Raw genomic sequence first — 20,406 nt, forward strand, 5'->3', positions numbered from 1 at the left:
ATTTTAGTTGTTTTATGTTTCCGAACCTCATTTTCCTCATTCATGACATGATTACCTCTTCTACTTACCATATATGGTTTTGTGAGAAGTAAATGGCATACTATGCATTAAATTGCTTTGTAAATTATGAAGCACTATACAAATGTTTTTCAAACTCATCCCAGTTATCAGATACAGTATCAAGTTAAACATAATATATTTTATGATAAGCATATCTTTTCCCTACTTATCTAAGATAAATATTGACTTTTCTGTTTTCAGGAGGAAATAGTGCATTATACACTTGTCTCCTTTCACATAGAATTCTTTAATTTCCTTCCTGCATTGATTTCTCTCCTAATCTGCTTTTAAAAATAAGCAATTAGAACTTGTGCTTTATGCATCTGAATACATACATATATGCGAGATATGGTCACACATATGCATGTTTTATGAATTTTTATAGTATCCTTTTATGTAAGATACTCTACAAGTCACATTTATTAAGAATAGAATAAATGAGTTGCTATTTTACTTGAAACAATTTGTTTTTTGGCCTTTGCATTGGAAAGAGAACTGAATTGAGCCAAGAGAAATGGATTTTCCTCCCAGTTCTGCAATTAACAGGTGTGTAAAATCCGTCAGTTCCTTTCTCTAGGTCTCAGGTCCCCATATGTAAATGAGGCTGGTCCTTACTCATTCCTTCTGCTTCCAGGGTCTATAATATTAGAGTTATAAGGCAGGTGACATCCCTAACCTTCTTGAGAAACTCTATAGAGTGTCCACATTGACCTGGGTCTATTCGAGTAAAGCATTTTTCCTTTCTTGTCTCAGACCTAATTGCTGTTTACATTTCAGCTTCATTCAGTAAAACTCCTAAATATTTTTCCTTCAGGATGTGTCTGGTCTCAATCGAGGCCTCTCTGGGTTCCTTGGGGCTTGTGATTCTTTTGGTATGTATAGAAGTATAAGAAGACTGTGTCCTGTTTTTGATCTTCTGGGATAGCAATGTTGGGTGGTGGGGACAGGGACAAGGTATTTTTTTAATGTTTTTAGTGAGTTTCTCCCTTTAATGATATTCAGAATCTCTTCCTTATTGATGCATAGTAAGAAGTATTAGTTCTTTATTGCTGTGTAACAAATTGATTAAAAACCAGCAGCTTAAAAGTATATTTAAAAACACACTTTATCATATTTTTTTTGTGGGCCAGGAATCCGGGCAGAGCTTAACTGGACCTCAGTTTCAGTCTCTCACAAATCTACGGTCAGAGTATCGTCTCAGACTCTACCATCTCATCTGAAGGCTTGAGTGGGGAATGATCTGCTTCCAGCTCAGGTGGTTGTTGACAGGGTTCAGTGTTTCCTGGGTTGTTAGACTAAGGGCCTTAGTGTCTGACTGTTTGCAGGGGACTGTCCCCAGTTCTTTGTCTTATGGACCTCTCCAACATGACAGTTCATCACATCAAAGCGTGGGAGCTGAGAAGGCAATAGATAGAGTCTACTAACAAAATGTAAGTCGTTATTTGTAACCTAATTATGTAAGTGACATGCTATCACATTTACCAGATTCTGTGGTTAGAAGTAAGTGACTATGATCAGATCATACTCAGATAGAGGGGATTATGCAAAGGTGTGAATACCAGGAAGTGGGGATCATTGGGGGTTTTCTCAGAAACCTGCCTGTCACAGAAGAGGGTGAAATTAGACTTATGGTCCACAGGGATTTAATACAACTATGAATTTGCTTGTGGAATCTGGTGGATGTATGAAGTCAAGGAGTAGGGGAGGCAGATGGGATATAAAGATAAGAATACAATCTGGAAAGAATAAGAGGTAATGAAAGGCTCTAGCAGATGTAGATAGAATTCCACACTCTGAGAATTGTAGAGCTGGATGAAATTTTAGAGATTTTTTTGATCTAACCACCTTATTTTCTCAAGGAGTCCAGGGTTTATAGTGAGTCTTCCCAGGCCACAGAGATTGTAGCTGAGCCAAAAGTTGGGTCAAAATTCTCACACTCCTTTGTCTGGATTGTTAGCTTGATATAATAGAAACAGCTCTGGATTTGGAGTAAAAAGATTGGCTTCAAGACTTTTGATTTGCCTCCAGTAGCTGTGTGACCTTGATCAAGTTACTTCCTTGGGATGTGGTTACTCAGTCTGTAACACAGAGCTATCATTTGTCATGTATATATATATATTTTTTTTATGTCTGATGAACCCATCAGCTCTTGTTTGTAAAAAAATGTATAAACCATAACAGACTTTCCAAAAGAGCATGTTTTTGTTAAAATTAATCATATGTAGTTTGAGGCCAAACAACGGCTCCCTTTTACGAGAATGAATGAGCTTCAGTTTATTAAGATACAGATAATTTTATCTATTTCTGTATTTGTGTCAGTCATCTCTTGATGACGAGCTTCATATATCAGTTACGTAAATGTGATAAACTACCCCCAAATATTGTATTACTTATTTTTCTCACAAATCTACAATTTCAGTAATGCTTTATAAAGATGGCTTATCTCTGCCCAGGTGGTTTGACTTGGGTGTAGATGATTCACTCACAAGATACATGACTAATGGCTAGCAGGTTAGTGCTGGGAGTTTGGCTGGAGCTGTGCATCAGGGATTGTGGTTTCTCACCATGTGGATCTCTCCACAGACCTCAAGGCTTCCTTATAACATGGTGGCTGAGTTCCAAGAGCCAGTATCTCCAAAGAACATGATGGAAATGCATATACTTGATCTAGTTTTAGTAATTACATATAGTTTCATTTCCACTGTACACTGTTCGTTGAGATTGTCACAAAGACTTTCCTGAGTTCAAGGGCAGGGGACATATACTCCACTGTTTGTGAGATTGTGGCAAGGTTCTACAAGAGCATGCATGTAAGAGATACTGTTGTGGTCCTCTTTGGAAAATATAATCTGGTATTGTATTTTATCATGTCATAATTTATTATATTATAATGATTTATGTTATATTATATTGGTTTTCACTGTTCAATACTTATATATGCAGGCATGCTGTAAGTTCTGTAATTCTCTTAGAGTTCACTTAAGTCACGCAACAACCCTGTGAAGTAGTCATTATTCCCATTTTCGCAGGTGAGAAAACTGAGGCACAAAGATGTTAAGTAAGTTCCCAAAGGTCAAACCAGCTCTTAAATGACAGAACTCAGGTTCAACTCCAGGTAATCAAATTCTGGAGCCCATACTTTTAACCCCTCTGTCAGATTGCTTCTGTGTTTTATCCGTATCTCAAATCATATTCGTATCTTTTCTCTTACCCATCACCTTTCCTTTCCCCATCTCCATCTGTTCATTTTAGAAACAGTAAATACATGGAGAAGCAGACTGAAGAGGGAGGAATTATGTTCAGGAGCAGTGTTACCTTTGAAAGTGGTAGGTCTTAGCTTATCCCTGAGTGCTCCAGGGCAGAGTTTACAGTGGGCATAACGATTTTGCCTTTAATTTAAAGAGGCATATGGAAATCTGGGAAAATCCAAGGAGAGCAGCTGAGTAAGAAGAGAGAGATCAAAAAGAGAAAATGAGACGTAAGGGCCAATATTTTAAAACTAAAGAAATTGAGGGGCTTCTATTCTTGTCTCATAAAAGTTCAGCCATCTGGTATGCTACCTGGTGATCTATTCAGTAGATTAAATCCTACTGGTTTTGATATTGGAATTTTTATCAGAGTCTATCCCACAAATTGAGAAAACCACAGTTAATTATCAACTAGTTTGTATCAATTTTTAAAATACATTTAATTCATTGAATCATATACTTTTTCATTCAACTAGCAGTTGTTTAGCCCCTCATGAATGCAGGCACTGCGGATTAAAATCATGTAGTATGATCCTACACTGGACTTCTAATGTAGAAAACAGATGAGTAAACAAATGACAGGAATATATGATAAATATAATGAGGAATATCTGAATGATGTGCTATGGATTCATTGAGGAAAGTGCTCCTATCCCTTCCTGGAGAGATTAGAGAAGGATTTTCAGTGGTGATATTTAAGTAAATACATTAAAGAACTGAAAATAGTTTGGCTCGGTTGCAGCTCAGTGTATGTAGGGCAAATGTTATGAGATAAACCTGGAAAGAAGACAGGTACATGTTTCTTCAAATGCATTGTCCCTTTCTGTCTGTCTGCCTTGTATATACAGTGATGACTCAGTACCAGGAATCTCAGGCAACAAATAACAAACATACAGCATATTACATTTCTCTGTGATCTCTCTTTCTACTATCTGTCTTCAGTGCAAATAACTCAAAGCCAGTAACTCATCTAAAAAGTCAGGATAGGAGTTTGAAAGCCTTGTGTCCTATCAGGATAAAATCACAGCAATCATAAATCACTAAGAATACTAGGGTCAGCCTTCTTTCCTCTAGCATCCCTTCTTTATATAGCTGCTGGGCCTGTCTATAATAGTATCATGTGCTTACATTCATTTGGAAGTGCTTTACTGCACACAAAGCACATTTACAATAGGTAGTCTCTTGTATTACTTAGCACATGCAAATTAGTTGTTAACTCATCTGATATATGACAAAATTGAGGACCAGAAATGTGAAATGAGTTGCCTTAATTTTCATAAGAGGAAAACCAGAGAACCCAGTGCTTAAATGTATATCTTCTACAATTCTCACATTTTTCTAGTAATTCAGAAGTCCTCCATAGCTGGGAGCTCTGGTCAAATGAACTCTTAATTGAAAGTTTGGTATATAAAATAGCTAAAGCCTTGCTAAGCATCATCCTGCTCATTCCAAAGGCTACTCTGAGGCATCTCTTCTGAAAAGCAGCCCTGTTACACTGTGCTCATTCTTCATGTCCTACCTTAGAATTCTTAAGAAAGACCTAATGACCATTTTGCTGCCTAGAGTGTTACTAGTGTGGGAAGGAAACCACTGTCTATCTGGAGTCAGCCACACCATTCTTCCACTGATCCTACTATGAGTTCTTGTGGTTCAAAGCCTAGCCCATGAGAGAATAATGGAGGAAATAAAAGAACCAGAAGATGATGAAAGCAATGTGGAACAGTAGACAGAGCATGGAAATTCTTTTCCTAATTCTGTCCCTAACTTGCTGTGATTTATATCAGGTGAGTCACTTACCTTCTCTTGTGTCAGAATTTCAATTCACAAATTAAGGATTTGGACATTAGGCCCCCTTAGGTACTGATAGAAAATATTCCACGGGGCCTTCATTTTTTGAGGAAGATGTATAGATTGTCCCACCTCAGACCCCAAAAGGAGGATTGACCCCAGTGTTTCCCACTCTTTTTCATGACCTCCCATGGTAGATGTTTACAAAGTATTATATTTCATGGATAGAGGGAGCTTGACCTCACGAGTTGAACAGTTATCATCATGCAGGAATTCAAGTGTTTACTCACTTTTTAATTCATAAATGGGTTCATGGGGTTCAAACATTTTATTAGACTTTCTGCTTTATTTTGCTGCCTTGAATATGGAGATAGTAAATGAAGATATTCTTGGGTTGAAGAAGAGGGAGGGGGAAAGGCAGAAGAGGATGGCTAGGAGTATAAAATTTTCCAGCCACTATGTCTTTTGTTCTAGAAGAAGCAGGATATATTTGATTCAAATCTGAAAATTAAGAAGGAGGATAAGGTAGAAACCAGGAAGGGAATGGGTGGTATTAATGGCAGAGCCCTTTGTCAAAGGCTGTACTAGTCTGCTTCCCTCTGTTTAACACGACAGTGTGGGAAGGGTCCTTGGAGGACTTCTGGTTCTAATCCTCCAATTTTACAGAGGACTGTGAGGCTTGGGCAGGGGACTGACTTGCCTGCTCATGTTGCTGTCGTACATTCCTTTCAGAGAGAAGTTCATAGAGTATATATTGGGAACAGTGAGTGCAGGGGCCAGGTGGTCCTAAGGTGGTCCCAGTACTGGTTTGCTCCTTTCTGGGTTTACCTAAATAGTCACCAACAGTCCCTTGGCACTAGGGGTCAGACCTACTTGAGAAGAAACCAAGACTCCCATAGAAATGACAGGAAAAGGAAACGATGGACACACTATTTCAATAACAACATGTTCCAGTGTTCTTCCTGGAATATACTGCATGTGTTTAGAGGCTTTGAATTTATGAAAATAATTATGAGATTTTCCAATACAAAGCAGTTCCTCATGTAAACTGGATGTTGGTGGATATTATAAGAGAAGTCTCTACTTCTTTGTTTTGTTTCGTTTTGTTTTACTCATCGATTCTTCTTTTTTATTCTTTTTTTTTTTTTTTTTTTTGCTTGAAATATATTAGGGTATAATTGCAGTACTAGAATATATCCTTCCCACCCTCAACAAATTAAAGCACCATATTATTTCTTAAAAATCCAAAAAATATGTGAATTGATGGAGCCTCATTATGGTGCCTTTACCTCTCCAAATCTTTGTGTGTGTGTGTGCTATGGAAGCTAAGGGGATTAAAGGACTTTGGCTTGACTGATAGCTCAGAGACGTGCAAACAGTGATTTAAAAAAAAAAAAATACTTTTATGTTGTTATGTAGTTTTGATAGCTTAGAGCCTGATTACCAGAAAATTCTGCTTTATAGTAATGCTCTGGCTTTACTACTGAAGGCTGTAACATTGTGCTTTATCTCATTATCTCCTGAATGCAGTATCTGAGACGAAGAAAAGACTGATAAACCCAATAAGTAAAAATTCAGCTTGCCTGAGACAGAGTAGCACAGAGGCCACCACCCATTTACCTTTCTTCACAGGGGAATGGGTTTTTTCATTAAAAATAGAGTTTACGCTCTTATGACCACTTAATATCCTTTCTGGAAGCAGGTAAAAAACAATACATGTGCATAAGCTCACACGGCTGTTCTTGTTTCCTGTTCAGTAATATCTGGGAAGAGAAGGCCTGAGATTGAGAGAATCCATTTAGAAACTTAATCAAAAGTTGAGTCATTATTGTGATATGAGATATCTAATTGTCCTTCTGCTTTGTCAGAACATGTGTTTGTAAAGCTCTTTGTCTATCAAGATCCTTATTTTCATTTTTAAATTAGCTTCTTCCCATTTACCTGACCCCGAATTGTCTAATTCTTTCTTCTCCCCCTTTTCTAGCACTCCTTGACCCCACATACAAACAAGCATACACACATTCACTTAGATACCCAATACTCATACACTTGCACAAATATATATGTACACATACTTGTGCATATACACATAGTCACATACATACATACACATGTGCAGTGCACCTCCCCACACACATACATATACGCATGTGCACACACTTACACAAGTAACATATAACACATAGATACCCATACCTTCTGAGAACTACTTATACATATGATCTTTAATGTCTTCAATGTAATAGTCGTAGTTGGTATTGCTTAAGTTTCTATTATTTGTCAGGATCTCTGCTAAATGTTTTGCGTGCATTATCTTATAATGTTTATACTTACTAGATGGTACTAATCATTTCCCTATCAACAGATGAGTAAACTGAGGCATGGGGAAGTTAAGTCCATTTCCCAAAATCACACAGCTCATGACTGTTTAAGTAGGAATTACAACTGTGGCTGTCTGATTCCAATCCTCATTCCTATGTACTATACCATGGTACTCTGAAATTGTACTTAGGGAAGATTTGATCCCCTACAAGAAAGAATCTTCCAAAATAAACCAGAATTCTTTGCACGCCGAGATTTATATTGGGTGGCTACTCTAGACAGGGAGATGACTTATCATGGTAGGAATAGACCTGGACTAGAAATCAAAATATCTGGGCCCTTATCACTTTCCCCATCTCTTTCTGGTGCTTTAGGGCAAGTAGGTAAATGGGGAAAATAATTCAATCCATAATATCACAGAGGTATAGGTAACCTCTGTTGAGATGATAACAGAAAATGCCTGTTAGAAAACATGTAGGGTTATCTGCATCTGAGGCACAGCTACTTTTGTCCCATTACCTCTTACACCATCTTCTACTCTTGGCGTGTTCACTGAGTTGTTTGCCTAGGGAGGGAAGGCATCTCAGATCTCATCAGTGGCCTCTTGTTTATTCTTGTTAATGGCTTAGCTATTACCTCATTGCAGGGATATTCAGAATCAAGCCTCAACTCTTAGCTGTTGTGTAAGTTCCACTCACTGTAGGAACTAGTATCTTAGGCTTATCAATGTTATGTTTTCCAAAGCACTGCTGCGTATATGTTGCACTTACTATAAATGAGAACACTGAGATATACTACTGACTTAAAGTTCTAGAATTAAATATTTAGGAGATTGAGAACTTAGAAAATGGGATTAATAATTACCAGTCAAGTTCTGTTTTAATTAGTTCATCATTCCTATCTTGGACATTGTTGGACACATGGTACTTTAGGATTATGTATTAAAATATTAGTACTAAACATTTCTACTTTTGTAAGTCTCAGATAATGTAGTATTTTGGCAAGACACTTTTATGGCAAGAGTAAAAAGTTACTGCTTGGTGTTAATGTGAGCAAGATACTTCAAAAGCAGTCTTAATTTATCAAAATCTTAACAGAATCCCTCTATTTGACACTCTCCCAACTTTTCTAACTGAACGAAACCTCTGTGTTATAAATAGCAATTTGTGTTTAAAAAGTGTAACTCAGAATTGCACAGAATAATAAATCAAATTAAACAACAACTAGCAACATAACAGTTCTTGAAAAATAAACCAAAACAAGCACTCATTTATTTTTGGCAGTTGAGATTTTTGAAAAGCACAAATTTGCCGGTGCATTGCACTTAACATGCTTCAGGGTACTGGTGAATTGACTGGAAAGGCTGGTTGGTAAAAGGTGATGGAACACCTAGATCATGGTGAGAAATCTTGTATGAACGGATTCTAGAATGAAGACAGTGTTAGCTATGCTGCCTAACTTATGGGGTTGTGTTTTACAGGAGATATCAGAGCGCCTTATTATCTCCCCAGACATTACTTGGTATACATGTCTCTTTTTGCAAAGTATCCTCTTATGAGCTTCAGGGAGCTTGTTGTATCTACAGAAAGAAATTGGTCTATAGGATATGTTCAGTAAGAATTGCAGAAATTTCTACAGAGAGAAGTCATATCCAAACTCTGAATTCTTGGACAGAGTTCATATTCAGTTATTAAACTTAATAATAAACCTAGTAGCCTATAAAGTATCTGATATTTCCAATTTTCTTTATATTTTGGCCTCTCATCAAACTAATAGGTGTATATTGGACAGATGCTATCTTAGTTGCCAAGCTATAACAAATACATCTTCCTTTCAGAACTTACCCTTTAGCAGGGAAACTATGACATATACCCTAATAGAGAACATAGCGGAGGAGCTTGGATCCATAAGAGGAAAATGTATAGATGGTGTGTGTTGGGGAGTGGGAGGGATTGTGGAAGCTCTTGAAAAGTTACCTCTGCCCAGGAAATTGTTCTCCAGTGAAAAAAGTCATGTTTGAGCCTGACCTTTATTAACTGGTCACCTGGGGGCATTTGACAATGCTGATTAGAGTGATGCCCTAAGAGCAGAGATCTCTAGCATAAACCATTTCAGGAAACCATGAGCAATTTAGCTTTGACTTGGGAGTAGAGTGTGATAAGGGAGGGATGGTAAAAGTCCAAATTAGAAAGATGTGATATCATCTTGGAGGTCCTTGCAAGTCAGGTGGAGGAGCTCATGCAAATAGTTTCAATTTTAATTGTTTAACTGAAGAAAAATTACAATGTGTCCCCGGGACCTTTTATATGTCCGAGTTTCAATTTTCCATCTGCTAAATGAGGGTTTTTACTTTCTAATCTCTGAAGTCGTGACTCTGATTTCTGATGTTTCATAATTCCTTGAATTAATATAGCTTAAGCTCCCATTGAGAATTATTTATCGATACATATTTATAGTAATGGTTTCTACAGTAGATTTAAGGCATCATGTTCTGGATGCTAAAGACTGACGTTGAATGAGTTCAAGAAATGGGAAGTCCAGTGGAAATTGGGGTTGGGGAACAATCAGGTGTTGCTGATTTAAATATAATCTGAAAAAGTCTATGAGCTGTAAGTAGAGGATGCTATAAAGACCATTACCTGCTCATGAAGCATAATGAGCAAAGGCCAGAAAGTGGGAGTGACCTTGGTGTACGTATTAGTTTATTATTATTGCTGTAACAAAATGCCACAAACTTGGTGACTTAAAACAACACATTTATTTATTGTTTTACAGTTCTGTAGGTCAGAAGTCCAGTATAGGTTTCATCAGCTAAAATCAGGGTATTAGAGCTGCATTTTCTCTTGGAGGCTCTGGAGGAGAAGCAGGTTCCTTACCTTTTCTAGCTTCTAGAGGTCCCTCATATTCCTTGGATTGTGATCTCTTCCTCTGATTTCAAAACCAGCAACATTGCCTCCCTCTGACCATTCGCCTGTAGTCCTGCCTCCCTCCCACCACAGCTGGGAAAAGTTCTCTGCTTATAAGTCATGTGATTAGATGAGGCCCACCTAGATAATCCAGGATAATGTCTCCATTTCAACATCTTTAACCTTACCCACATCTGCAAAACCCCTTTTGCCAAGTAAATTAACATATTCACTGGTTCCATGAATTGGAGTGTGGCCACCTATGAGGGGTGGGGAGGGGGAATTATTCTGCCTGCCACAGTCTGTTTATGGGAATATAAGTTACTTCACATTGTTAATGCATAAAGAGTGAGAATGTAAGTGAGGAGAGATGAAGTAGCCAGATCATGAAGTGTTTTATGCTTTATTTAAAGAGTTCTGAAGTTATCCTGATGGTACTAGGGAGCCATAAAATTCTTTTTATTGTAGGAATATTTAATCTATAATGAAGTTCACCTATTGAAGTAAGTAGCTTTATGGTACCTAACAATCTCTCACATTTATTTCTTTGGAAAAATAAATCTATTTTTTAACTCAGTATACTTGGGATACTTCTCAGTGCCATGTGCATATCATTAATGTTCTCATTCCTTTTCATCATGTTCTTTTCTACACTCTCCCTCCACTTGTTTTTTCTGGAGCCTGAGGGAATGCCATTCATGGTCTTTGACTTGTTGAGTAAAAGTTCAGGAAGGCTTTCGTTGGGTCAAGTTAGAAACTGGAACTTGGTAGCAGCAAGGGGTACTTAGGAGGACAAAGAGATGCCTGTTCCTTGGAACAACAGCACATTGAACTCATGCTTCTTGGAGCTGACATAGCCTAAGTGAGGAGGTGGATGGCTTCTTCATATATTCAACCCCAGAGCAACACCCAGTTTTCTCTGTGTCCCTAAGGAACAGATCTAGGAAGTCTAATGAAAGAATTGACACTGTTTCCTTGCACCTTTAGTGTAAGAGCGGGAAGTTAACTTGTGTGCTTGTTTAAGAATGATTTGTAGTGCAGAGGAAGAACTGGTGAATACAGGGAGGCCAGTAAATTGAAAGATTCTCCTGATGGAACAGGGAAATTGAGATTTATTGTTCAGTCAGTTCCAATTACACTGCTGCGTTGCAGAGGAAAGCAGCTAAACAGGATGTTGGCTTGTAACATCACCAAGGTGGAATCAGCCTCAAAGGAGATAGTGTCAGAACAGTGTTCAATGCCTGAGCTTCCACCGTGTGAGTCACTTGTGTGAAGATGTCTTGACACAGATAGAATCAAGGTGCCCGCATTATATCTGATCAGAGAAATGTTAATGCAGAATAGCAAACTGGCTTTGATCTTCATGGGATTTCAAGCTGGGGATGAGGAGGGAGGTGCATTTTTAAAGGTCATCTCTACTTCTGAGAGCACACATTCCATGCACATATCTGCGAGACTGCATATCAAGAATGGGAACATTTGAAAGAAAACTGCAAATTATTTTTCAAGTATGAATTTGATTTATTATTAATATTTTTAAAAATTGTTTTTCTGGTAGAGTTTAGCATCCCCAATACTTGTTCTTTCTAACACCCACTGTGGTGCCATGAGAAGAGGAATCTTCTGTCTCCTACTTTAGATGTTAATGATGTGCCACAATTTTTCATAAAAGGCACATGATTTCAAATGCAACTTCTTTCCTAATTCACAAGTAGAGTTGACAACAATTAAATTGTCTATCTCCTCTATACAAACTCAGAAAGAATATCTTTTGAATGAGTGGTAATTATATTCGTACCAAACCATAGAACATTAGTGATTTGAGGTGAATTGCTCTTCATTTAGATGAACTAGGAGAGCCCATAGGGATGAAGCTGCTTGTCTGAGGTCATGCAGTAGGTCAGTGGCACTGCCAGGACCGGAGCTGTCGTCACTCGACTCCCGGTTACTGTCTTTCTAGTCCAGCACAGCTGCCTCCCAAGTTTAATAGTCTATGACTCACAGTCCAAATCTATGGTGACATATAATATTTTACTTTGATTCTAAATCAACAAACCACTTTTAGAAGTGCTTACGCTGCTGCATTACTTTTTACACTATCGGGTTCTTCAAGTTGAGTCTTATTTCTGGAACTCCGATAAGAGTAACCAGAGGAGCCATTTATTCATTATTATGACAAATATTTATTGAACACTTGTTGGGTGGCAAGCTCTCTTCTAGAGTGAGGATATAGCTATGAATAAAACAAAGTGTATTTCCTCAAACAGTTCATATTTCTCTGGGGAGAGGCATAATAAGCAGGTAAACAACTAAATATTTAAGTCTGATGGAGTTAAATGCTATAGAAAAAAATAAGGCATGATAAAGAGGAGAGGGAGTGCTTTGGGTGGAGTGGAGTAATAGTTGCTACTTTACATAAGGCATTTAGAGAAGGCCTTCTAAGGAGGTGATATCTGAGCAGAAATCTCAAGCTGGGGAGGGTAGCTAGAGCTGAGTGATCTTAAGGGGAATGAAAAGATGAAGTCAGGGATCCTGATAATCACACAGGGCCTTGTAGGCTGTTATGCGGACTTCGACTTTCTCTCTGAGTGAGATGAGCAATATTTGGAGTCATGTTATCAGACTCTTGTTAGGGATCACTCTGGCAGCTTTGTGGAGAATAGAATGTTGGCTGTAGTGATAGTACAAACTAGAAGTGATGTTTGATAGGTGTGGGGCATATGCTAAAATGTAGTAGGTTTCCAGATATAATGGTAGCATCAGCAAGTTTTTGGACAAGTTAGATGTAGAATAAGCATAAAAGAAAAGTCTGCTCAGTTTTTAGCCTGAGTAATGAAAAGGATGGACAAGAGAGTTTCGTTTTGTTTCGTTTTGAGGAGAAAGGAGAAAGTATGATCAGGAATTTCATTTGGATTATGTTAAATTTGAACTGTCTTTTAGACTTTTAAGTAGTGGTCAAGTAAGCAGGTGTATTTTTGAGTGGAGTGTTCGAGGGTGAAGTCTTGACTTAATATAGAGTTAGGAGTCAGCGGGTATAAATCTAAAACCTTGAGACTGACTGACATCATCAAAGGCAATGGGTTAAGTCCTGGGGTCAGTATTTTGATGTCTCTGAGAAACATAGAGGAACCATTTAAAGATGTCATGAACAAAGATTCTAAGGTAGGAGAAGAATCAAAGGACAGCCCTGTACAAAACTAAAGTGAAAAAAGTGTTTCAAGAGTGAGTGAATGAGCAAGTTATCTGCACTGTTAGGTCAAATGCCATGAGGATTGAAAAATGGACCCCTGGATTTAGATCTGATGAGAGTTGCCTTGACAAAAGCAGCTCTCACCACTCTTCTGAGCGGCTAGCTCACACTCGCTTTGCTTTGCTTTTGTCCAGGTGGAGCCCACACTAACTAATGGTTGAACGCAAGCGCCCTGGAGTTTTACTGCCTCTAGTCCAATCCTAGTTTCTGATTTACTAGTTTTTTAAGCTTGGACAACTTATTTAACCTTCCCCTGTGCTTTTTTATAAAGGAAGAGAATACTGTACACATTATAGGGTTATTGAGAGGATTGAATGAGGTAAACACTTAGCACAGAATCTTTCACATAGTAAATGACTAATAAATATTAACTCTAATGATTAAGACTATAACAATAAGTAAATTAACAAAAATAAGCCTGCCTTATATTTTCCTCTTATCCTAAAAATTATATAACATCTTTCTAGAGTAGAGCCTAAACTGGTTGTCATATTTTATATCCTCTGGGTTTGTTTGTTTGTATATTTGTCTTTGCTTTTTCATGCCTTTTCTCATCATGACATGACTTGGCCACATTGTAATCTAGTTACTTCTCTCCTTTATATTGTGAGCTCCCTAAGAGTGATATCCTGCTCATATCTCATAACTTAACACAGGGCTCGGAACTTTTGGCACCTCAGGCCTGAAATTAAAATGAATGTCCTAGTAATTGATCAAGATGTCATTTGCAGGGTCATTCTAATACTCAATGTAGTAATGCTAGGATAGATTGTTAATTACTGAAATTTCTTATAAATGAATTTTAATTTCTAAAATAATTCTTCATTGTCTCTTAATTTATCATTCTCTTCCTCTACAGATTATTTTACAAATAAACTCTTGTCATTTTCTCAGCCCTGGAAAGGATCTTGAGCTATTGTTCAGGACAGTTGACCTTTGGAGTTGATCTTGCTCTGTGGCGGGTACTTCTGTGAAGACTGCACTTTCTTTCTCTTTTTAATACCTAGAACTTAAATTAGACCCTCATTTTAAATTTTTCCCACTCAAGCAATGATACCTTTAACAGTTTCAGAAATACATTCATGAATTAGAAAAATAAAACAAAATAGGGGTTTGATATTTGTTTTCTTTCTCTGAAATATATGAGTAAAGGTAACTCTGAAATAAGGCAAAACTGTATTTATTGGGTTCTTAAAGCAGATTTTCCAATCTAAATCAACATTGGTCCAGGTGGAGAGCATTAACCACCAGCTAAGCAATGAGTGGTATGTATTTTCCGAGCTTTGTCTATGGACAGAATGAGAGACCATGAGCGAATATTGCTCTAGTTTCTGTGTCTTCATTTACCAGTTCAAAAAAAAATAAATAATGGCAGCAGGTGTTTCTTGCCTTTCTCACACAGATGTGGTCTGTGTGGTAATGATAACACCTTCAACTACTCAGTTTGCTTCGTGAGGAGTAATACGTTTCTAGAGAAGAAGCATATCCATACTTCCCACTGGCTAGTCTTTTCTCAAAACACTGTGGAGCCTATGCCATAACCATACACATTGGCAGTCTTATTTTCTAGAGTCAGCATAAGAGACAAGAGAAATCTGAGGGAAGCCATGGTTTATAGAATTCAGATCTTATTGTGGCTAATGCTATAATTTATTCAAGATAATATCAAGCCCTTAGAATGTGCTTGTGAATGTCTGGTGTTTCCTTTTCTGTCCTTGTAATTACACAACTAGCAACACATCTGAGAACATGGGAGTTGAGAGGTCCCAGTTACAGTACCTCATGTTATAAATCCAACAGATGCAGAGAAGTGCAATGATCTATGTACTATCCCACAAATCAATAGAGAATGGATATTATCAATAGTCTTGAGCAGAGAACAGAAAGTGTGTGTGTACACATGCTTGTTCACTGCCACATACACACTGAGACAAAAAATTATCTCCATTCCTGCCTAGTAAGTCCCTTGTTTGTCTCTTAGTTCTTTTGTGTTTCTGTAGGAACACAAGCCTTTCCATTAAACTAGAATTAGTTTTGAGTAAACCATTATATACTAAAAACACAAGATAAAGACCCATATTTTCATACTTCATCCTCCTACCTCACTGTACTGTCATTTATTTAGTTCATGCTCTCTTGTTACATACCTCTCCCACGGGCTCTACAATTTTCCCAACTCTTGGTCTTTATTAGTGTTTTCTATCTATCGTGCATTTTATTAGTATCTACCTGCCACTCTCATCCTTCACTCTTTACCTTGGACTTGTGTCCCACTGCATTTGACTTGATGTACACATTTCTTCGGTCATGCATCACATTCTGTACTGTATTACAGTTATGGTCAGCTATATGCATTCTACTTCTCTGATTAGACTGGAAACTTGTGAATTGTGGGAAGGATGTTTGTGTGCGCTTCAGTTTCTGGGTTTTCCATTGTATCTAATGTATCGGTACTTTGTATGGGTTTAGGCACTCAGTAAATGTTAGCTGAACAAATGAAGACAGATGGGGAAAAAAATCAAATCCTCAACATTCTTTAAAATAATTCAGTGCATAGAGTTACCACGACTGCCAGGCCACAGTTATTTTGCCATTTTTAACCTCCCACTTGCTGTTCTAAATAAAAGCAAAATAAAACCTCAAGTTTCCCGAAGGCCAAAAATGAATGTAATGATTTAAAGGACAATGAGGTTACACTGATTGTGTTTCATTAACTTTCTGTCTACTGAGAGACAAGTGTATATGACTGCTTTTCTCTGAGGAGCAGTGCTTTCGCTCTATTCTGAATTCATGGATTAAAAAAAGAGAAGTTGTTGATAAAACAAAGATCTCTACTTGTCTCAAGTGGGAGACAGGAAGGTATTGTAGAGATTAGAAAACAAAATATCTGTATTCTAGTGTATGCTCTGCCTCTGCTCTTGTCTAGCTATGTGACCCTCACATGTCCCTGCCTTTTTCTGGACCTTAGTTTTCCCAGATGTGACAGGAGGAAGCTGAAGTAGTTAATTGTCATTGTCTCTTTTAGTCATGGCACACTAGCCTGGAATTCTAGGTTGGAATTGTGGACTAATTCTTTCCCATGACTTATAGCCCAACCTTCAGCTCTTAATTGGCCCACCATCATGATCATAGTACACATTTTGAATATATGAATTTCATAAAGCTGTTCAATGATGGTGAAAATTGAATCCTAAATATTCTATCAGATGTATATGCAATATAACCTATTCAGGATCTCGATAGAGTATAAAATACGTGAAGTATGCGCCAAGTAAGAAAAACTTAGAACATTATGAACACAAGGAGTAATATTTTTTGATTTTTATGAGTTAGTGGTGATGGTGTGTCCACAAGAGCTCCAGTTATATGCAGCCTGGAGCTAGAGTATATAGTATTGTTTGTAGTAAGGATAACCAATGAGAATGTGTTGTTTTCATTCTTGTATTTCTCTGTTCACAGAGTGAACTATTTCAGTCAAAACTCAGTGTTCTTTTTTTTTTCTTATTTTATTTTTTATTTAAATTTTTGAAAAGTTAGACATTTGGCACTACACACAACCATTGCAATAATATTGACTATATACCCTATACTGTACTCTTAAATCCCTGTGACTGTTTTGTTACTACTAATTTGTACTTTATCATCCCTTCACCTTTTTCACCCAGCCCTCCAATCCTCCCTCTAATCTGACAATCACCAATTTGTTCTCTGTACCTGTGAGTCTGTGTTCATTTAGTTTATTTGTTTATTTTGTTCCTTCAGTTCTACATATAAGTGAAATCATATGGTATTTGTCTTTCTCTGTCTGACTCATCTCACTCAGCGTAATTCCCTTTAGGTCTATCCATCTCATTGCAAATGGTAAGATTTTATTTTTTTTTAATGGCTAAGTAATTTTCCATTGTATATATGTACCATAACTTCTTTATCCAAGTGTCTATTGATGGGCACTTAGGTTGCTTCCGTATCTTGGCTCTTCTGAATAGCGCTGCCATAAACCTAGGGGTGAACAGATATTTATGAACTAGTGTTTCGGTTTTCTTTGGATAAATACCCAGAAGTGCAATAGCTGGGTCAAAAGATAGTTCTACATTTAATTTTTTGAGGAACCTCCTCACTGTTTTCCATAGTGGCTGTGCCAATTTGCAATCCCACCAACAATGTACAAGCGTTTCCTTTTCTCCACATCTTTGCCAACATTTGTTATTTTTTGATTTACTGATGATAGGCAATCTATCATCAATAGATTCTGCGGTAATATCTCATTGTGGTTTTAATTTGCATTTCTCTGGTGATTAGGGACTTTGCACATCTTTTCATATATCTGTTGACCATTTGTATGTCTTCTTTGGAAAAATGCCTATTCAGGTCTTCCGCCCATTTTTTTAATTGGATTGGTTTTTGTTTTTCTTTGTTATTGAGTTGTATGAGTTCTTTCTAAATTTTGGATATTAACCCCTTGTCAGATGTATCATAGGCAAATATCTTCTCCCATTCAGGTTGTCTTTTTGTTTTGTTCATGATTTCTTTTGCTGTGCAAAAACTTTTTAGTTTAATGTAGTCCTATTTATCTATTTTTTCTTTGTTTCCCTTGTCTGAGGAAATGTATAAGGAAGAAATTACTAATAGCAATATCAGAGAGTTTGCTGCCTATGTTTTCTTCTAGAAGTTTTATAGTTTTGGGTTTTACGTTTGTCTTTAATCCAAATCAAAGTTTTCTATTAACCCCTCTGTCCAAGTCATTCTGACTCCTCATCCATGCCAGTTATATTTATATTCATGCACATTTTATTATTCTTTTACCATGCCAGTGCCACAAAGAGAAATATTTTTACTTTGAAAAAGGTATCCAGAATTTTTAAATTTATTATCAGAGAAAATAAAAACACTTACCTCACATAAACTCACTTCACCAAATGTGAATACAACACTGTTCCCCAAACCACCTTCTCCTTTGAATGCCAGCTGCCCGCACAACATCTCCCCTGACCTCCTACTTTCAGCACCTCAGACCCTTCTGCCTGTCAGGCTGGGACATGAAACAGGGACCTTCATCTGGCAAAACAGAGGAAGCTCCTGGTCTCACTCTGGTATTTGAGACTTTGACTCTCGTTCTATACAATTCAGCAGCTCTGGGAGTGCTGGGAGAATATTTAACTACTCTGGATCCTAATATCCTCATTGATAAGAGAGGAATAAATCATATTCCTTTTTTGACATAGCTAGAATTACGAGAGAATGCACAGAGAGAATTGAACCCAGAGACCGACACCTAGTAGATGCAGGTTTAATTCTTCTTCTGTAGATAGCTGGGATCTCTGCTGCTTCATCTGGATTTTATCTGAATTGTGCTTCCCCTAAGGGGTCTTCCTCTGCCCCGATTAGGAGGGGAGAATGGCCTGCAGTCATCCCATAGGATCCCATGCAGTTTAATGAGGCTTCAGATCACTATGCAGCAATCTTTGCAACCCTGTTACATAGGTTTTCTTATGTGTTTCTCAGGCTTCTCTTGTTTCCTAGTCTCCTACATAATCTAGTGTGCTATTTGCAGATCTAGATTCCAGTACTAACTCTCAGATTAAGCACTTTGACCAGTGTCATCCTATCTCTCTCCAGAGCTGCATAGATTGTTCAGTTCCGTTCCTTCACGTTTTAGTTTACCAGATATTGAAGGGTTGAGGACCATCCTCTTTTTTCTCTTCCTTTCCTGGGATTCAAGGTTTATCTCTTCTCACCGTTACCCCTGAAACAGTCACCAGGTAACATTTCTCAGCCAGCTCATCTTGAGGCCCTTCAAGGTCTGGTCTTCTTTTTCGATAATGATAGTTCGACACTTTCAACTGATATCTTAGAGTTTACAAAGTATCTTCATTTATTAATTCATTAGTATTGAAGTCTCACAGTAACTCCTGAAGGTGGGGATTCTTATCTATATTTTAGAGATGAGGAAACAGGCTGAGAGATGAAATAATTTGTGCAGGAGTCCCATAGTGCCAGATTTCAGGCAGCATCCTTCTCCCCCAACATCAGTGTCCTGGCCTTTGTTCTGAATGTGAATGTGACTCTTAACCCAAGTTGGTCCCTAAGAAAATCTGCCTTTTCTCAAATGAGAATTAAAATGAAAATCCTATAGACTTTCCTAAGTCTATAGGATCCACATTTCCTGAATCCTTTTCTAATATATTCCTAACCTTAAATTTCTTATTAAGCTCAAAGAACATTTTACTCCAGTGTTGAAATTGACTTTGCCATTGGTTTCTTCATTGTGGTCAGCAAGAGATGCCCACTTGGTGCCTGAATGCACATTGTCTCGGGTTTTGCAGTCACTGTAAAAGAAAGCACACTTGTTTTAATAAGCACCCTTGATTTTTCTCTCCTCTCTCTAATGGAATGCCATCCCATACTTGACTAATCCACTGAACTTGTCAGTACATGCTCTGTCATTACTCAAAAATGTAAGTGAACAACATGGTGTAGAAAGAGCACTGGGCTAAAAACCTCTTCCACTAATTATTTGACTTTGGTAAATCACTTCTCTGAACATCTAGTTCGTCTTTTAAAAAGCACTGAACTAGACCATTTCTAGGGTTCTTTTCAACTCTAATGTCGTGAAATCTCTAGCATGCTGTTCTTCTTCTAATTTAATCAAATATGATCCTTCATTTATTTAATTTTAGTTTTTCATTTTGCAAGGAAATACTAGTTGCATACAAGTTGGGAGACTTTACTTATTCCATAGCAATTTGAGTACTGACTATGTGAAATATATTTAAAATATAATAAAAGTTTGGAGGAGGGAAACATCCTGAAGTAGAAACTACATGAGTCAAAA

General features: G+C 37.5%; 1 protein-coding gene across 25 annotated transcripts in view; it reads left to right on the plus strand.

The window, feature by feature from the left end:
• The window catches only part of LPP (LIM domain containing preferred translocation partner in lipoma), a 613,522-nt gene that overhangs the window by 308,717 nt on the left and 284,399 nt on the right, over nucleotides 1-20,406 (plus strand). The window lies entirely within an intron of this gene.

Source organism: Pteropus alecto, unplaced genomic scaffold (genome assembly GCF_000325575.1).
Source record: "Pteropus alecto unplaced genomic scaffold, ASM32557v1 scaffold88, whole genome shotgun sequence".
Taxonomy (NCBI): domain Eukaryota; kingdom Metazoa; phylum Chordata; class Mammalia; order Chiroptera; family Pteropodidae; genus Pteropus; species Pteropus alecto.